The sequence below is a fragment of the Thunnus thynnus genome, chromosome 9 (genome assembly GCF_963924715.1).
Source record: "Thunnus thynnus chromosome 9, fThuThy2.1, whole genome shotgun sequence".
Lineage (NCBI taxonomy): Eukaryota > Metazoa > Chordata > Actinopteri > Scombriformes > Scombridae > Thunnus > Thunnus thynnus.
The window spans coordinates 28,081,614-28,103,270 of record NC_089525.1 but is presented as its reverse complement, the minus strand read 5'-3'; the positions used below and the strand labels follow the sequence as shown (position 1 = coordinate 28,103,270).

Genomic DNA, 21,657 nt, shown 5'->3' with positions numbered 1-21,657 from the left:
ATGACCATACAGTATATAAGGATAATAATCATAAACACATCAGGGATGGGGTTAAGTGCTTCACTTGGGATGGGACAATGCATCCAACACTCTTAGTTGCAAGCTCACACTCTGTTTTTAACTTTTGCAAACTCACCGCAGGTTCCATTACCGAGGTGAATGTCAACCTCAATAACAAAATACATCCATCTGTCGAAGAAATGAAGAGAACGAACCGCCGGATGATTTTTCTCATTAAAAACATCTTCAAGTTGTGTCTTTTCATTGACGCCTTTATGTTTGTTGTCTCCATCTGCTCGCAGTGACCTGAAACGGAGCTTAATGTCAGCGAGCTGAGAAAGGCTAAGCTGAGAAATATGAACTTTGAAATATGATTCTTGTCATTCCTGGTAATGATATATGCCATAGTGCATCATTGTCTATGTTAAGGTAAGGCATTAGCCTGAAGTCGCTTGATGCATCAGAATCAGAATCAATTTAATTGCCCTTTACAAAATGGGAAGAGATTTGCTCCAAATGTTAGTCCATAACTATCCACGAGATAATCAAGAATGTGAAAAATTAGTGACACACACTTCTTCCATCCCACTGACATCTATATGTATAAAGATAGATGACATAATATAGAGGTAAATTACTGTGTAGTGATATTGAATTTGATAGCCATCCAACTTTCTTACATATCGATCCTACTTATGAGACAAGATGTGGAATAATGACTGTAAGCTTCTGACTTTTTGTTGTTGTTTTGCTCGTTTCTGAAATATAATGTTTTGGAAAAGAACTGACAGCGCACACAATGTCATAAAATGCAATAAAGCCAAACAAACAGCGTAAATATACAATAAAAGACACCCAATGGATACTAGATTCAATTTAATAAACATACCATATATCAACCAATATCAAGCAAAGACAAATCCGGTTACTTCACCGACATCGTCATCGTCTGACATCGTGTGCTTGTCTTTGTGTCAGTTCGCCTGGTTCCTGCCTATTCGAAAACATAAAGAAATGAGTGGTTTTATTACCATATACTTAATTTTCTACAACATACTACAATTCATTCTAAAGCTGAAAGAATTCCTGAATCAAAAAACTAGGAACAACTCTGACAGTTGATTAATCATTTAAAAGATTTATTACAGATTATCTAATATCAATTTAGTAAGGAAATTGCTAATCTTTGAGTTTGGGAGTTTTGACAAAACACATTATTTAAAGACATTATCTTCATCTCACAGAATTTCAACAGGCTTTTGTTCACTATTGTCTGACATTTCATAGATTAAATTAATCATATTCTGTTGAAAAAGTTTTTCTGAGACCAAGAAGACGATAGACAGTACTGGCTCTATTCATCATACAAAAGTTACGTCTAGTCCTTGAAGCTCAACTTTTTCAAACGTAATATCCAGAAAAACATCTCACAGTAATAAGGCACATGGTTAATGGTTATTTTAGTCTTGAGCATGACTTGATTCAGTCTGGTCTCTGGCTGACCTTGGATCCAACCCACTTTGGGCCTGATCTGGCCTGGATCAGGTAGTTCTACTTCTAACTTCAACTCAACTAAGGTGGCTGTAGTCCCAGCTACCTGAGCAGGAGGCACAGCCAGTTTACCCCATGGACTTCGGCCCTGCAGTCTAAATTTCTACCAAATCATGTGGCCTGGCCTAGATACACATGAAATGTAACGGCCTGAGGCTCCTATTTTGTACCATTCTCTTGCCTAACCATATTTCAGGCTTATTCTCACAAGGGCAAGATATGTCCCTCCCAGGCACAAAGCAGCAAAGTGGTGTAGACGGAGGGTACCCAGCAGAGTCGGCTGTCAGGTGCGACAAATTAATGGCAAATCTAACTCGGCGCTGCTGCCAGGCAGGCAGGGGTGGCAGCTGTTCGACGAGAGACTCACTCTCACTGCAACACACATTAATGTGGCATGGAAACTTGTTTCAGGCATCACTGAGACGATGTTTACGAGCTCTGATTTCTCCTGAAAGGTGAAGCATGGACGCAGGGGGAGCAGAGACCAGCTGTCGGTGATGCCCGATGGATTTGAGTCAGCAAAGAGTCTCGGCTGTTAATGATTGCTCTCAAGGATGGTTTCACACCTCAAAAGGTGACAATCCATGGTTACAACATATGGCCTCAAGTAAAAAATATAAACTCTGAAGTTGTTTTTTTTTAATATGACAATCTTGTCAGGTATTTTTGAGTCAAAGCAACCACGACTTTGATTTGAAATATCTTTTTTGGTGATAACAATCTAAAATGCCTTCAAATGTCATGGTTTTCCCCCTACTCTTGCCATTTATATCCCTTTGCTCTCTGACTTTCATTCATCCAACCACAGTTTACAGAGACAAACCACTGAAACAGTGAGCGTTGTCGTCATAAGTTCACTGAGTTTGAAATCGTACCCGGGCGCCCGCCCCCTTCCTCTGTCTCTGCGCCACTGCCACTGAAATGTGTTTGTCTGATTGCTTCTGAAAGCCTGCACTGACCTGAAAACAACTTCCAAAATTATAAATAACCCCCCCTCCCCTCCTTTAATCCAGTGGATGCATGATGGGAAAGTGGCCCCCTCGTTCACACATCCAATCAAAGTCTTTAGAAAGATCAAAGGTGTCTCTGGACACTAATGCAAATCTCTAAAGATTAACACCGGATGAAACCACTGTGGAATTTTCAGCAACTCCGAGTTAAACCCTGAAACCTACTGACAAGAAAAAGAGAAGTCAATAGCAGCAACAGAGCTCAACTTGAAATGATAGACCCTTTCCAGTGCTAAACTAAATAGCCACTATCCCTTTACTTAATGCTGTTTCATGTTTCAAAGGCATTTAGCGGCACTTCCATTCTGCATTTTCATTCATTTCATGTCTGCGCTTCCTGAAACATTTGCTCATTTTCTGTATTCCAACATTATTCGCTTTTATAAACTACTGTTTTATGTATAACTTCGCTTTTGTCTTGAACTTTAATAAAACATCAGTCGTCACGTAAAAAAAAAAAAAAACTTTTATGATGCTCTTATTAATCCGGTAGTTTGTGATGAATAATAAAGAGCAGAACCACTGAACATAATGAGATGCATCAAGTCAACATTGACTTTCAGATGGCTAAAAATGACTGAAAAAACAATTTTAATTTCTCTAAAGTTGCCACGACTGTAATAGAATCTATTAAACATTAATTATAATGTGTAACACTCACATAATTGTAGGAGCCGTGACTGGATTTATTGTGAATGTACAATGAATTATAAGTGGGTAATGTTGTGATGGTTTATATTTTGGTTATTTTGGTTGTTTACTTGTTATTGCAAAATCAGGATAACTGATGTAATCAGGTCACATGGATATGGGCGGTGATATTCATATAATTAATATAAGCACCTGTTCACCTGCATGGCGGCTGGTAAGGAAGAGAGGGAAGGAGTTGGTCAGCCTCTCAGCAACTTTTTACTTTGTTTCCAGTAGTCGCTACAATAATGTTAATGAAACGATCAGTAAACTGTGACCATTTGGATCTAAATTCACATTATTGAGACTTTGACAGACAGATAATCTACTGTAACAGGTTGGTTATATTCTGTTTACAGATATAACTAACATAAAGCCTCATAACTCTAGTTTTACATTCAGATAGTGTCAGTTTTTGTGTGCAGACTTCACAGTTTTAAACATTTTAAATGAACAAAAGTAATCAAATCACCAGGTTCTGAAAGCCTTGTGTGTTCCTTGTTCTTGGGAAACCATGATTTCTCTTTTCATTGTTGAAAATTGGACCTTTGTTCTCATCTTTCTTCATCACACCTCTGCTTTTGTAAGTGTCGTTTCTAATTCTGGGTTCTTTTTTCTTCTGTCCGACCCTCTACAGGGTTCTGAATCCATTCAAAACACAGCAGGATGTGACGTAGCTATATTTAGAAACAAAATCCTCGGCTAATGGATTTCAGGACTGCATTCAAAAAGTTACACCTCTGATGTAGCACTTGATCAATCTATTGCTGAATTCTATCCAGCCTCCTTTCAAACCTCATTATGTTATACAAAATGCAACATCTGAACTCTTCAGAGGTGTAAGTGTGCCTGTTTGTGCACATTTGAAGCTCAGTAAATGCATGCAGCAGTGTTTCCCCTGCAGTGTCCTGACCGGTGCAATTTCCAAAAGGCCCGGGTGAGAGAGTTGTGCACTCACTCATCCGTTAAGTGAACACCCAATCGCGGGTCTGAACTGGTGCACTAGCTAAGTTACAAGTTGTGACAAGCTCAGATGGCTCCCTGACTCTCAGGCCACGGTATTTATTAAAGTCTATTCAGCTCTGTGTCTTGCAAAAATAAACAGAGTGCCAGGCTGCTGGAGAAAGTGCTGACAGTGAGCATACTTTATCCAGGTTGGAATAGAATGGGGCTGAGGCTTATAGCCCCTAGGATACCGAGCCAGCGGGGGGAAGAGCGAAGCACTACTGACTCTGCAGACGGAGCCCTAGCGGTCCGACTACGTGAGCAGACCTTCTCCTTTCCAGTTGACTTCAGGGGCAGTCATTTGCAGAATGAAATGGTTGTGTTGCTGGAGAGAGAAAGAGCGAGAGGGAATGTGGGGGGGGGGAGATTATGAGATAGAAAAAGGGAGAGAGAGTTGAAGAGCACCGTGCTCTCCTGCCAAAGAGGGTAATGAGGAGAGGAGCCGCAGAGAGCGGAGAGTTACTGAGCGGTTCATTGACATGCTAAAAGTCAAAGGTGAAGTAAAAATCTCTTGTTAAGCCTGTGGCTCGCCTTTTTAAGCACAGTGGTGTAATGATGTGAACCCTTGCATCAAACCTCACTGCTACTGCTTGTCCTCCGCCATGACTCGGGTAAATCCAGGAGGGAATATTGAGTATCACGAAGAAAGCTGAAAACAAACAGCTAGTCCCTTTAGCCTCAAAGTTCAAATTCAAAGAGCTTTCAGAGAGCAACAGCAACTGATATTTGCAAGATTAAACAAGGCCAAGGTGCATTGTGGGCCTTCATATCACATACATTGCTAAATTGACATCTTGATAATATTCACAAAATACAGGATAATATACACGAGCATAAGCATGTGTAAAGATTTTTGTTTGCATTTCTTTTCATGCTAATGTGCTATTTCATTATTGTCCTTCCTTTCACAATCAACCATTGACATGAGTTGCCATGCCGAATTGCATCACACATGGAGAAACGAGTGGTTCACTTCGGTTCATGTTAACCAAATTGTAGGTCATGAACTGAGTTCCCGGTCTAATAATCTTAACTGCAGGGAATCAACAATTTTGGCATGTGTTCCTCTGTATCTGTGTTTGCATTTGCTGAAGACTACAGTATGTGTGTATACATACTGAAATGAAGCCACCCACTTCCCTTTTCCACAACAAGATCGAACAACAACATCGAGATTAAAGGTCGACTCCATCTGCATTTTTTTCCGGGTTGCTCAAATGGAAGTACCGTTAGCAAAAAGCAGTGACGTGAGTTAGAGCGCTGATGCCCCGACCCCCCCCCCCACACACACACACAAGCAGTTCACTGACAGTGTCATCCTAACATACTCACTCGCTGTATGTTAGAACACGAAAAATTGTCCAAATATACTACGAGCAATGCCGCTGAGCGTGTGAGATGTTTATAAATGCGCAGGACAGAGCAGAGAGACAGACAGCTGCCGAGGCGGGAGCTCTGGAGAAGAGAGCAGAGAGCAGAGCCGGAGCTTCGGGACGAATAACACCCGCAAGTCACACCGGAGTCTGCTCTGATCTGGAGCCATTTACTGGCGAGAGGAGAGCTCAGAGTTTATTTTTAAATTTTGAGCAGAAGCAAATGTGAGTGCTCGGTCCATCTCTGTAGCTAGCGGCTAGGCGGGCGATGGGGGTTTATATGTAGAAACATCATCATGCAGAATCCTACATCAAATCGCTACATATGTACCAGAATTTCTGACCAGATTTGAATATGTGTGGGACACTACTGGGAAGCTAGTTAAAAAACAAAAACTCAAAAAAAAATAAATGGATAAAATGGTGGATCCACCCTTGAAGTTTTTAAGATGATAAAATTGGATAAACTTTTCAGCCAGCAACTAAAGCAGTTAAAAGGATGGGGTCAGGGCGGGGGGGTTAAGAGCGAGAAACACGGGACTGTCTCACTAGAAACAGGTTTGTGTCCTGTGTCAGACATTTTTAGGTTTAGGTTACTAAAACACTTGTTAATCTTGCAGTAATTAAGTTTGTTGTCGCTCGGGGAAACAGAAAGAAGCCGTAAACACAACTTAAACATATCATTTTTATAAGATGATGTGGCAAGCTTGTTAGCAAACTTATAACTCACTGAGCAGACACAGAGCACATTATCATTCATTTGGACTTGTGTCTCAGTTCACCTGATAAATGTAAGTCCAACATTCGCTCAGCTTTGGTCTCCTGAGTGAAATATCTAACTAAATGCTCTGTTAGACACAAATTTGTCTGCAGTTTGGTGCTGGGCAGGTAGCTTACCATCTTTTTTTAGAGCTTTTTCTCTGAAAACCGCTGCCCTCTGCATCAGGAAATGATTCTGATGAGAGCAGTGAGAGTAAACCACAACTATAGGCTAAAGTTGCAGACGGGAAAAACCCAAATCAATGAGCTGAAAGAGGCTAAAACACTGAAGATGATAATTAGCTTCCTATCACTATTTTTTTTAAAAATATTGCTTATAGAAACTTTAAGCAAATACTTTGAGCTTCCTAAAAAGAACAATAGCAATGTTTATCATGCTTTAGTTGTCATGACTGGATTTGGAAGGAGAAGCAAACGAAAAAGATTAACAGTGAATGTTGTGCAACTATGTTCAGTATGAAAACAATTTCTGCTGGCAAAGAGCTGTGTGCAGATATGTTGACTATAAAAGAGCCCTTGTTATGTTAATAATAAAAAGAATTTGGGCAGCATTGCATTTCCTGTTAAATGTATTGGCTAATAGAAATTGGAATGTGCACATAACTTTAAGGTGCAGGGTGATGTTGTTGCTATCAAACACATGCAGTTATGTCAGTTTTAAATGTATAAATCTGTCCATTATGATTTAGTCATCACTTGTCTTTTCAAAGACTCTGCATCACCTCCTTTGCCCACCAGAGATTTTCACTATAGGTCAAAATATGCTCAAGGGTGCTGCTTGAAGCAAACACTTCTGCTGCATCTGCTTTGTTGTGTTCATTCTGGCATGTGGTACTTCACGCTTGGCATCCGGCGTGTTTGGGGCTGTGGTGAACACCAAACTGATGTACGCATTTCTTCACTCGCTCCACTGGCTGGGTTGCCTCATCTGGCAGATTTAACCAACAAACATCTGCCTCGCTCTCCCCCTGAAAATGAATGACAGCCAGCAAATGTGCTGCTTTGTCTGCAAACCACCTTAAGATTCACTGTTGCTGGTTCAAATCCAAAACCGGAATCTAAATTAGGTGCTGGAACTGGAGCTTGGCCGCTGCTGGTTTCATTTCGGAAATTATTAAATTGCCTTTGAGCTTAAATTAAATTGCAGTTGAGCTGTTGTTCAAAACACCAGAAACATTGACTTGCAAATAAGTTATTTGATTCACTGCTGGGTTTGGTTTGGTGAAGATTTTAGGCTGTGAAGAGTGATTTACATTAAGGAATAATCAAAAAATGTGGATCCTTGCTCAGACAAAAAAGAAAATAGAAAAAACCTTTACAAAACTTTCAGCATTTTCACAAACCAAAAAGTATCAAATTCAGTTGTAATTAAATTTTAGATGAAACTGAGAAGTTAGAAGCTGCAGTGTTGATCTGTTGCAGAGTGTGTGGGTGGGAGACCCTGAGGGAAGAGGATTTACACGGGGGAAACCAGAATCATCGGAATTCAATTTCAAGATCAGGGGGTGATGACCCCACTTTTAGGGAGAGCCTCAGGAGAAGGGCTTAGAGATTGGCTGCCCACACTCGACTCCCACCAGCTTTCCTCCCAACACACACACACGTGTGTGTACTCATCATCCTGTGGTATCTGTGGAGGGTTAATCACTTCCTGAGACCTTGGGCTGTGGGGCTGACTCGGGCCAAGATTGTGCTCCAGCATTTAAAACAACATCTCTGTCTATTCATCTCAATCTATTTGTATTTGTCTGTGTCTGTCTTCCTGTCTTCCTCCTTTTTAATCCTCAAGCCAAGACTCCCAGTTCTGCGTTTACGTAACTGAAAGGCCAGTCTTTCACATTTTATGTTTTGTATTCACAGGAAAGGAGGAAACTTCAGCCAAAAGATAACTGCCATTGCTGAAAGCACAGATAGGGAGTTAGATGACCCAGCCAGGCTCAATGCCCCACTGTATTCCTGTACTGTGTTGTATTCTTTCTCTCTCTCACTTTCCTCCTCTCCCTAGTGGCCTCCTCCACTCAGGTTGTGAATACTGATGCAGGCTGTGTGGGCATGATGGGAAATGTCAATTGGAGAAAACTGGCGAGCCTGCTTGTGGCGGCTGAGGCCATTCCTCTGCAGACCTCGCTGTTTGCACTGCCCTCAAGAGGATCAAGGCGACTCTGCAAAGCAGCGTCCAGCCACAAGAGCAAAGGTTACAGCCAGACAGGAAGTGAATGACTTCCCTTTGACATTGCAGCTCAAAAATGCTTAAAATAAACTGATCAGGTGAAGCTGGGTCAAAATCCCTCATGAAGACAAAACAGCAAAGTTTGCAAAACAGACTTATAAACCTTGGACTGGATTGTACAAAAGGGGTAGAACTTAAAATTAGCAACGTATTGCAAAGGTGGAACCTCTGGCTCTTGATTTGATATCCATATTTGAGTCCATATGTGACATGCAATAATGGTTGTCTTGTTGTTTTGTGTGTGTTTTGAGCCTCTTGTGTTGGCTTATAACACTAACTTCTGTTGTCTTTTGAATGTGTTGTTCCATCAGCTGTTGTAGCTTGTCATAAATGTCATGTATGGTTTTATATAATTGATTTATAACTTTCTCATAATCAGAATAAGAACACAAGGTGATAGAAATTTGTGAAATTTACATTTGTAATTGGCATGGCTCTCAAGCAAGTAGAAACACGTGATAGGCTACACACACTAAAAACATGAATTAAATTGGATTTTATGGCCTTGTAAGAAGTAGCACTGTTTGGTGATAATGTTTATGCAGCTAAGGCAAATAAAGCAGCTGAAACAAATTATTTTTTTAATGATATTTGTCTTGGCCAGAGATAGTTTGCAATATATAGACATTTTTTATAGGTTGTTTTTGCGTTTATGCTGTATCCTGCTGAGACTGTCCTCCTGAGTAAAATGACAGCATCAGTTGTTTGTTAAATGTCACCTGTTTTTTTTGGCTAAGAACATATGTGTACATTTAACTGACAAATACCTTTGGCAGCTATGTAAATTATAACTCTACTGTCTAGTGCAATGGTGGAATTAGCGTGATGTTCTTGCACAGACGAGACAAGATTTCATTCTCTAGAGAAGAGATCAAACTGGATGGATAACACAAGACACCGCTGTTGGCTTCCCATTTTCCCACTAATGGTTAACCTTAGTTTTTTTTTAACCATGACCATCTTTCCCTACAGATATTTTTGTGCTTAAACCTAACCAAATATTTACGATAGCAGTAGCGGATGAGAAAATGCTAATGTGAATCTTTCGTAACAGTTTTGTCAAGAAATAATTGCGATAAATCTTGTACTGTGTAAATTGTTTTGGATGGCAGTCACAGATTACATATTTTGAAGTGCAGTTTGGAGTATTTGTTGATGTTGAGTCATTTGGCTAAATCTGGAACATTTATATCATCATGTCACTATCTGTGTACTGTCTCCGATAAATGTAGAAACAAATGAAAGTAACGTAAAGAAATATTTGGAACAATCTAGATTATACAGAAGTGACAGAGGAACCTTTTAAATGACCGTGTTTGAAGTAAATGTTTCTGAGGGCATTTCAATGTGCGCGTCTTTACATTCACTGCAGTAAACAATCAAAACCAGGTCACAGTTTGACCACATATTTAGGGTAATTTTAAAAGAGGAAGAACATCAGTTACACTATCGTTTATGCGCGGCTGAAGAAAGTACTTTGGCAAAACCACAAACAAACACACTGCAAAAGAGCGAATGGATTTCATTGTGAAATCCAAAACATGAGCCTGTCACCGGCTGTACGGACTTGGGAGCGATTGAAGCTTATTCATTCATAAATCTTGAAAGGAAAGCATGCACACACAACATATGGAAGTGTTTTTCCTGAACCAGGTCCACATGGTAGCACTATTATCCACGGCAGCATGACATGCTTAGAGCTGGGAGAGGCAGGAGGCTTTGGGTCTCTGCGCTCAACAGAAATGATTTTTTAGACACTGGTATCTGATGGAGGGAGAGGAACCCAGCACCACAGCTATCTCAAGAGCCCCTCCACATATGGAGGCAATTATATAAAATGGTGTTCTCCGGCAATTCCCCTCAGTTGAAAAGAAATCACTGAAATTCTTCTCCCGGTCTCTCTCCTCTGTCCGTTCTCCTACTATTAGCCCAGACATGCAGCGGTACACCGTCCTCATGTCTGCAGAGCCTCTTCTTGATCATTATTTCTTTCTCTGCAGCAGTGCCCAGCTCATGATTAGAGGTTCTCAAGGTCTTATTTCAAATTTTAAGACAAAAAAACTTGTACCCTTGTGGTGCAGTATATCTGCAAGGCTTCGACTTTCAAATACCCTTGTCTACCACTGCCGAATTAATTATCCTGCCCTCCGTTTAAAATTTATTATTCACATGAAGCCATGACAAGGTATCAGTTCACTTAGATTAGTATTTCATTATACTGTATTTGATTTCAGACATTGAATGTTTACAGTAGGTAAGTGATGGGTCTATCGATACTGCTATAACCGCATTTTTTGTGTAGAATTTACAGTGGCCCTGAGATAAAAACACAACATTTCATAAAATGGAAAAGGTAGGGACAACAACTGTTTGTGACTGGACCGAACCCAAGTAAACTCATGGTACAATCAAAGTTGATCAGTGATACTATACAGAAGTAAACTCTGTATAGTATATACAGAGTATATATAGTATCACTGACCAATCTTGATTCCATAAACTCTGAATTAACTTGGGTTCAGTCCATTCACAAACAAGAATCGTTGTCCCTACCTTTTCTGTTGTGTTGAACCTATAGTTCATTTGCTCTGTTCTGAATCAGTGGATGAGTTGGTAAACTTGGTGTATTTTCCCCCTTGGTTCAGTTTCTTTTCACACAGAAACAAATTCAAGCGAACTAAAATACATCACTACAAGCCATGTGAGAGGGTTCACCCCACTCATTGGTTAGTTGTGTCTGCAGCGGGAAGGAAGACACAGGAAGAAGGTCTCATCTGCTAAATGTCAAAAATGCAATGCTCAAACTTGCAGAGTATGCCTTATAGTTGGGTCAGATCGAGGTTGGATCACATTCCCATTTCCCCAACAAAGCACTCCAGAGTTTCTTTGGGACTGGACCAAGACCACATCCTCAAAGGGTCTCAGTGCAATTGTTGTTCTGTCCAAACAAATTGCATCAAGGAGGAAAACAAACCAGAGTCCGATCCAACCAGACTAAATAACACAGGTTTGAAAACACCCCAAGACACTGTTATGTTTTGTCCAATATTGTGCTTTGTACCTCAGGGCCACTGTAAGACCTGGTGTATGTGTAGAACTGATAATAGCTAAATATAAACAAGAAAACAGAAACGCATGTTCTTCCGTTTACTGTTACACTGGGACCATAGCATTATCACCATCTACTGCCAAAAAGGAGATTAGCTGTCCATTCCATAGCCCTCAACTTCCACAGTGGCAGTTTGGTCATTTATTTTGCCTGTTAATACACCATAAATGTGTTTAAACATAGAGTTAATCAGGAGAATGAGCAAACAGCTGCAAGAGAAAAAGATGAAGAGAGCATTCAAGTATGCAGAGTCTCTGTGAGGAAGTACTGCATCAGCCTACCGTGCAGTATGTGAAAGGATATTGCTGTTTTATCATTAACATGAATTATTTATTGCTACTATAATGATCAGCCAGTATGCCATGCAGCTCCTAAATTCTTCTGTTATGTAATTCAAGGTGTATTTTCTGTAAATTCTATGAAAATCTTTTTTATCAATAAAATATAATGGTTTAATCTATACTAGATCAGTGGTACCAGTATAAGAATCCATTCTACTGGACCAGATTTCTTAGTTTTAAAAGACTACACAGTCATATTGAGGAGCCTCCTGTGTTTTAATTTGGATGCTCTGTGGCTGAACTATCACCGTCAGAGGAAAATACTGAATCAAAGAAGACGGGATTGAAAATAAAATGGAGTCATGACTTCATCCTTGCTGCAGTGTGACCCTGTGACTTGCCTCAAAAGCGATGGAGGCAGAACATAATACATCTGATTGAAATTACAGGTGTGAGACTCACTCTTAGTCACCTCACAGTAAGACTTCACTTTCATCATGCTGCTCATACTGTATAAGAAGAGGGGGAAAAAAAGCTGTGTGGGGAAGATGTCACCGCCTCACAGGTCAACAAACAGTTGAACTACATTCTGCAGCAGTTTAGTGGAGGTTCAATGAATCCGTGTTAACTCTTGGTATAGATCGACTATGATGGAAATGGAATAGACGTGTGTGGAATACTTCATTTTTCAAATATAGTCCATTACAGATCCCAGATTTTTAAATTTTGTTTGGCTAAAAATACAATCTGATGCATATTTGGCCAAATTAATGTAATTAATCTAATACAATCTATCTATACATGTATGTTTTCAACCCTGCAAGTTCCAACTCACATTTTCTTATGTTAACAATGGACTAAATAACTATTAAGCACTCTAAGCACTTTATACCGACAGAGAATAACCACTCAACTCTGCAGCTCTGTGCAGCATTTTAGCCTCTTTTAGCTCATTGTTTTGGTTGTACAGCCCATAAAGTTTGTTTTCATCAACCTCATTTATTTACTAAAGTTAAATCTAGTGACCAGCTGGTGAAGAAAGACGATCACGCTAAAGATAGAGGTGTTTTTGTCAAAAGTTGGGGGAGAAAAACAAAACACAACAAGAAAAAGAAGAGTAGAAACATAATTCCAAATGAATGATAATGTTGCTGGATGTGTAAATATATGACATTAGGCTAACACAGCTAACACAGCTATACCAACTTTAAAGGGTTATTGAGCTGTATGTTTTTCAGCTTGCTTCTGCCCCAAACTGCCAAAAAACAGTAAAGTAATGCAACTTTAAATTTACTGTTCTCTTTTTACTACTGAGATGAGCTGACTTTACCTTCCACTTCATTTTCTACCTCCCTGAAGCTTTAGAAGCTAATATTGCCAAGGATTTTTGAAAATTGTCTGAATAGATTCAATGGAGTAAAGAAAATTTGACCTCATGTAAGGAAGATAGTCATTTTAAAATTAATTTCAAGGTTATTGTTGGTATTAATTTTAAGAATACAACCTGTGCATCTTCTCTCCATGCTGTCGTGACTATTTTGAGCCGCACAAAGCCAGACAACCGCAGTTCCTCTGGACATTAATATTCACCAGTATCTGCTTCAAAGAAAATCCCTTTACAAATCCAGGAATGTATCTCATGTGGATTTCAGGCTTTGACATTTCACCAATGTGAATGTCCCCCTGGCTTAACGGCTTGAAAAGTGCATCTTCAGCGCTTCATAGTATGTATTATTCCCCCTTATTTGCCAAGTGAAGTCTGTATAGGTTATATATAATTCATTTTTGTTCTCCAGCTAAGGCAAGGTCAGATCTATTTGGATAGCATTTCAACAGCAACTAATATAAATATGTATTATTGAGGCGAGCTTTTCAGAATTCCGCTTTTCCTTTTTTACTGTACACACATGTCAATCATATAGTATGGTGGTTAAAAAAACAAGCAATATTCACTGACTGCATAATGAGTTTCACCTCTAGAACTAAGCAGCATTGGTGCTCGAATCGTGTTTGTTTATTATGCATTTGTAGATGTTTTTACTCTGACAGAAATATATTTAATGCACTTAGTAAATGAAGTGATTCTGAGTCTGAATTGTTGAAATAACCATTTAACTCCACTGCAAATTAGATACCAAGGTCACGAATGAATAACAGGTTCGGGTGTGATTAAAATTAAGAAATAATTGGATGCATGTTGACTCCTGGGTCAACCCATTTGCTATTATAAGAGGTGTATTTACATTTGCTCTTTGCTTCAGTGATATCAAACAGTCAAGGCCCCTCTGGGTGAACCCACTCCACCACCACTATAATCTATAATCTGCTTTTCCAGTGTCTGACACATTTTCTATCCTAAGGACTTCCTGTTAGAAAAAAAAAATCTAAACAAAGGCAATGAAACCCCCAGCCCCATCATTGTATTTACCCTTTTCTTCTTTTTTTTTTTGCAAGACCTAAGCCTATGTCCCACTTTGGCTACCCTACAGGGCTAGTGTGAAAAAAGAAAAAAACTCCCATCGATCACTGGGCACACGTGTCAAGATTGCCCTAATAAAATCGAGGTGTAAATAATGTAGGGAGCAGATATGGCGCGCAGCACCATTTGCTGTGTGGAGATATAGGCTATAAAAACACAGCAGCACTGTTTGTCTCAATGTGAGTTGCTTTACTTTCCTGATTGCCACCGCGCCATCATTTCAGCAAAATTCCACTCTTTAAGCCAGATTTTCAATGTGTTGAGACGAGATGTTTCGTTTGCATTCGATGACAGTTTTTGCCCAATATTTTCATTTTAGGTAAAGGAGACTTACAGTATGTGAAACTTGTGCATGCTTTTAATGCTGCTTTGTCCACAATAATAAATAATAAACACATTTCAATCGAATCTAAACAGATGCGAGTGCAGAGTAAAATAGATTTCAGTTAGCCATGCAATTTCAGAAAGTCTAGGTATTCATCATTGCATGTTTCCTTTAAAAGCCTGTTTATTCAGTAAGGAAAAGGAGTTAGTAGGAAAATACCTTGATGTACTGTAAGTAGAAAAATCAGTAATGCATTTTCTTGCCATACTGTTTACATTCTTTTCACAACTATGATCCTCTCAGCACTAATATAGTCACTGAGGTATTAAACTTCTGCAGAGCTCAAGGCCTCTGCAACCTTTGACACAAATACTGCCTGACCCCAGAAGCCAATGAAAATCACAAACACTCTCAGAAAAAAAGCCTGTTACTTTCCATCTCATTGTTTCTAACCAGTGAACCTGATGGGATGGACATTGTGATATGCAGAGTAGGTGCTTTGATATATGTCTCCCTGTCAAAATTCATACCCTTCAGAATGCTGTCTGCACTGCGCTGCGTGAGTGTTTTCTCCGAGCACAATGGAGATGTCACACAGGGATATGTGGAAAGCTACGGCCCCCGTTCTCTGCCCCTGGAGCCCCTGGAGAACACAGGAGGAAACCCCTCACTGATAAAAAACAATACCTCCCCTTCCCCTCCACTACTGTGAAGTGCGCTCTTGTGGGTGCCTACTGTATGTGATGATAATGAGAGCAGGAAGGAAGGCAATGACTTTGTAAGTGACTAGGAACTGATATACGAGGGCCTGGTTAATTGGTGACTTTTATGAGGTGATGCATATCGTGTTGCCCTGTTACATGAGGTCTGACTGAGTTCCAGTCGCCCCCGTTCACATGATGTATTTATGACTAAACGTAATTTTCTCTATGACATATTTATGATAGTAACTTTAGTTACTTAGTTCATGTACACATGGGTCTGCAGAGTCCTGTTCCTGTGGGAGCTGTGCCTTTCAGCGTTTAGGACAGAAAGACAGAGGGGCCATCATAAATCACACAGCATGACAGCATGACATTCAAATAATTACATTAATGTATAATGCAATTAATTCAGGAGGTGAATGCCAAACTGGGATTTCTACCAATTTGGTAGTTGTCAACCAAAAACGTACTCCTGTCATAAAAGTAAAATGTGAAATTAATAAAGAGATAAAGCATATTTATTGTTTAATACAACATATTTTTGTATTTTTGGCCATTGTTTTTATTTGTTCTATCATAAAACTGTACTCATCCAGTTCATTGCTGATATCTGCATGTTGACATCTCAGGTCCAACAGAAACATGAGCTCACAGTTCAGCCAAATTATCTAAACCACTGTATTTGGAAGGAAAACTTAACCCACCCAAAATGTTGGAAATAATTCCTCATTGCACAGGATGACTTGGTGCACAATTTTGGCAAATATGGTACATCAAAGTTGAACCAGGACACTGGTCTGAAAACTGTGATTTTTGGGTAATAATTTTACCATTCAGTTTTTCCTCCGAATAACTTTGGCTAACCTGGAAGCTATTTTTAAGATCTATATCGTTGTGTTTGTTGACTGGTCTGTCTGACTTCCTGTTAGCCATGTTCTTAGATGATCATATTCTCAGATCTCAATGTTTAATGTTGTTATTACTGCCAATAGGACAAGTCATGCAAATTAAATGATCACATAGGTTGTTTGTACCTGCACTCCAGAACAACCCATTGGAGCATAAAATGCCGCTTTCCAAAAATGTTACTAATCACTGTTATGTTTTATGGTGTTACAACACTGTGGTTAAAGTCTGGTTAGGTTTAGGCACAAAAACCACTTGGTTAGAGTTAGAGAAAGATCATGGTTTGTGTTAAAATGTTCACTTGAAACGTGGTCACTACTTCCTTAAAGTTAGGTAGTTCGTCATCATGGCAACGGTAAACACAACGTTATGTTTTTTTTAAAAATATCCTGACTCACGGTTGGAAACAGTAAGTGTACAGCAGTCTCCTGAAGCTACGGCTGCTAGATGGCGTCTGTCACTCAAATGTAACTATAGGTCATATATTTTGGCAACTAAATTTACAAACTATAGGGTCGTTTTTCTTGGGAGGACAGGCTCCAATAGGAATAATGGCAAAAATTAAAACACAAGTTGTCATGAAGACAACTTCAGAAATTTTAAATTACTTAAGATAGTGAAATTTTCACATTTAGAGGGTGTAATCTTGCATATTTGGGAAAAAATTATGATATTTTCTTCATTCTTCTATCAGTGAGCAAGAAAACTTTAACAAACTGAAGCTAAAACAGACAGAAAGTTCTACGACGGTAACATAAAATACTGCTGTGAGACCACTGACTCTGGATTACCAACCAGGAAAAAATGGCAGCTGCCCAGAGCCCCAGATCTTCGTGGGCCCCGAAAAGCTCTAGACTTACTAAGTATTAACTGGTTTTGCTAATTTAATTGAAGTCGGTCATGGCTATAAGACAGAAAATCCTCCCTTAGTTCTTGGTTTTCCATCATTGACAAAAAAAAATACTGTATGTGTGGGCAAAATCAAAATGGGCAACGGAACAGTTGGCTACAGTTTATGTAGAAGCATGAATCATACAACATGTTCCTGTCGATCTTCCTCTACAGTACACAGCTAAGGTACAGAGTCTCATCAACACAACTCAAATTAAAAAAGACTGACACTCTTTTCAGACACGATGCCATGAATCAGAGAGCAAATAGAACCGGCACAACCAAACGAGCCTCTCTTGTGCTCTCTATTTCTTTGCCAAAGAAAATAAACGTCCCATAAAAATTCAAAGCATCACTGGAGGAGCTGCTCTCTATCATCATTTGGGGAAGAGGTAGTAGCAGCCAACAAGAGCTGTATGATGCCTTTGAGTCTGTTGCTCTCCTGCAACCTCAGGGCCAAAGAAAACTCCCAGGTAACAGCCTGTGGATTGTACCTTCACCTGGCTGAGGATATAACATGTACATTCATGAAGCTGAACAGCTCATACCTGACTGCTCAGACAAGGCACTCTTTCACCCCACTGCTTGTTTCCTCGACCAGAAAACTCCCACTGGAGAGATCGTTAGATGAGTCAAGGTCATTTTTAGGAGGACCATGAAAAGTCAGTTGGATTGTATAATTTATAGTTTCATGCTACTCTGCTTTGGCTCCTCTGCTTCTAATTGTTGCTGAATACAATAAATCAATCATATAAAAAAAAGTTATGTTAGTATACTTCTTTAAAATCCAATGTAAGAGAGATTTACTGTAGTTTTGTTGTTAGTAGAGTTTTTTCTATGTGAAATATTGCCAATTCCCAGCCGTTATACAAGTGCATGACTGGCAACCTGCACAGGAATTTTTCAAGAATCAATGACCCTGAGCTGAAGTGAGTGAAAAGAGTGAATAATATAGAAATGTGAATAAATATACTTTCTGTTGCTTGCCTGCACCTACAGGTATACTTAACTCACAACTCGCAATAAATGTTTTTTTTTGGTCAACTGGAGACGGTGGAAACAAGCTGTAAACACAACACTGAATCACCTGAAAAAAGCTGATATGGCGAACACATTAGGAAACAATCTATTTACACATCGGGAGAAAGTAGCAACATCAGAATTAATTTGAAGTTGTGTTTCTGGCCACCTGATTGAATTAAAGTCCAACACACCCTAGTTTCAGCTCTGTTTCCTCTTCCTCTCTCTGAGCTACTGTATGGTCCTCTACATTCACCAGCTAGACTCTAACATTGTCTGCCATATGGTGTTGGACATTTGGTTTTCATAGTTTTTTTTGCTTAAAACAGTGAATGAATCAAAAGAGTAAGGTCCATAAAACTAATAACAATGCTTTGTGAAGAGATTATGCATAGTCATTAGGTCCATTATTAATATAATAGTAATTATTATGGAAGGTTTAGATAAATTATTGGTATTTATGTTAAAGCTAAATATACTAAAACTATACAAAAACAATCCTTAACTGTAGCTACCAAATTAGTACTTAGACTGGCAGTGTGCTCAATTTATACTCCTACACTGCTAAAAAGTGAACCAATTTATTCACAACTAGTAATATATTGGGCTGAAAGTAAACTTAGTACAGTTTACTTTTTTCCATGAATTTCTCTGTTAATGGATCCTGAATCAACCCCCTGTGAAATCAATAACACTCAGCAGGATATCATTAAAAATTAATTTGTTCTCAGATTTTTTTCTGAATGCACCATAAACAAGCCACTTTAAAAAAAAAATAAAAAAACTCACAGTGACTCATCTGATGTTGCCCGGTCGAGATGTTGTATAAAGCTCAGAGTCTAAAAACACTTCCTTGGCAACCTTAGGGCACAAGGTTTGCCCAATACGACCGTGAATATTTTAGGAATCACCGCTGCTGGAAAATAACACCGAGACATAAAGATGTCTCTTTCAGAATGTTATTTTGCTGCATGCTGGGAAATATGGAAAGTCGGTCGACAGGGTGCCAGCGAGAGAAAATCTCAAAGCAACAGGATTGAAGGCAGCATGTAATCACAAATTTGATGTGTATAAAACCTTGTGGAGTTGATCGTGTTGGTGTAAGAAGCAGCTAAATCTAACTCAACACAAATTGGGCAACATGTAGAATCATAAACAATTCGCCATGTGAAGGTAAACACGAAAGTTCACGACTTTACTATCACAATGCATTGTAAGACGGCTTTGTGAGGGTAAACTACGTGACCCCCGCACAATGAGATGTGACACAACAGCGCCGTCAATCATAAGGCGAAATGTTTGACTGCAGTCCATTGGTGGTCTGCCGGGTAGGCATTGGGGTAACAGGCTCCTGCGTGGACGCCAAAGACGTTTGTGTCGAGCAGGCGCCAGCTGGTCGTGACTACTGTAATCTCTGCCATTGATTAAATGGGTTCCCAAGTCTTAGGGGGTATCCGCCTCCTGATGAACTAAGACCACAGTGGAGAGGCCTGGCAAATGGATGAAGGCTAACACGTCCAGGCTGCTTTCTAATGTTGTCTGGTGGGGCTGTTGGTGTGAAAGACATTGGCGCTGGCAGCCCCAGTGAGATATTACCTGCTGTGTGGGTCTATAGGACAGGGGGATTTCTAAAGACAGCAGCTGGATGGGTAGTATGAAAAGAGGTTTAGAGAAATACTGACAAAGCATAAGAACGGACAGGGAGCAACTGCTGGGTGCCGCCTTTCTGCAGAGCCATTAAGGAATATTTCAAATTCCTTTGAATACCTAGACTGGTATTGACAGATGAGCAAAGAAAAGAGAGAAAAGCGAGCAGATCTCTTATCCATCGTCAATGCAAGAATGAAATGACAAATCAAATATCTAAGTCTAAAAACAAATGTAGAGCAGTGATTCTTAACCTGCAAGATGGGACGACCGCAAGGGGTCACACGGTAAATCTGAGGGATTGTGAGGGAAAGTAAAAATAAAATACATTTCTGCTACACAGAATAATAGCTTTTTTTCTGACTTTTCTCAAATCTTTATTTTGAAAAGAGAGAGTTTATTCTCTAAACATAATAAAAATGAATCAATTGGATTAAGGAATATCACTCTTTGGCTGATAGACATATGCAGCTTATGAAAAGGGGTCACATTGCTTGCTATAAAAGGTTGGGAACCATATAGAGGATGTCCTCAAAGCAAAATGAAGTTGGTGAAATAGTGGCACTAAAGGAGAGGTTCACATTTTCTCAAGTATAGCTTAAAACAATACTCACATGCCAATATGTACACTAAAATAGCTCGCTGTAATCATTCCTCTTCTCTTTACAGAGAACTTTTTCTATGTACATATGGGGACGTGAGTATACTCTTCCTCTTTCTCACCTCTGAGAAAACTAAACTACAGGGCTACAACACTGAACAGTGAAACAATTTCTCTGAAAGTCTAACAGTAAAGTCTACGGAATTGCAAAAATCATTACACTTTAAGGGGCATTTTGTAATCTATAACCTCTATCAAATCTTAATAACAATGACAGAACATTTCGACTCCTAGACAAGTCTCCTTTCCAGCCCCCACACTCCTTGCATACCCTTGAGCTATAATGGCCTGTAATTGATGCACATTATAAAGTCATATTTTCACAACAGAGGGGTAAGCTAATTACAAGCTGAAGTCCAACATAAACGTCTAGTGAAAAGGTAATATGTCACCATGAAAAATAGAGTAATAATAACACTGCCATGTGTTTTGACTTTCTTTTTTTTTGTTGTTTGTAGCTAAAATGTTTGTCATTTCACTGAGCCTGTGCAAGTGCAGAAAGGTTATGAGTTTGCTTTAGGTCTTTCTCTGATCGCCAGAAATAATCTAGAGGGCAAAGTAACTGTTAAAGGTGCAGTGTGTAGAATTAATGGAATGGAATATAATGGAATATAATATTCATAAGTATGTTTAAATCAGCATATAATCACCTGAAAGTAAGAATCGTTGTGTTTTGTCATTGTGTTACCTTAGAATGAGCCCTGTACATCTACATGGAGAATGGGTCCTCTTCCACGGAGGCCAACATGTTGCACCGCCATGTTTCTACGGAAACCAAACACTGGCTCTAGAGAGGGCCTTTTGCATTTCCCACAAGTTTTGTGGCCACCCTAGGTTCTACACGCTTGGAGGAGGGGGGGGGGGTTATTAAGTTTATTGCAATCTGCAACTTCACCACTAGATGCCACTGAATCCTACACACTGCACCTTTAAGCCGTCTGTATTGATCGAAATCCCTATCAAACCCCGTAGAGATAAATTGTTGTTTTCCTTTT

At 39.4% G+C, this 21,657-nt stretch overlaps 1 long non-coding RNA gene across 1 annotated transcript in view; it reads right to left on the bottom strand.

The window, feature by feature from the left end:
- Positions 1-899: 899 nt before the first annotated feature.
- LOC137189851 (uncharacterized) overlaps positions 900-21,657 on the bottom strand; it is a 35,676-nt gene continuing 14,918 nt past the window's right edge. The window contains exon 3 of the long non-coding RNA XR_010929753.1: positions 900-994. This is a non-coding gene — a long non-coding RNA (uncharacterized lncRNA). The remainder of the gene's footprint in view (positions 995-21,657) is intronic.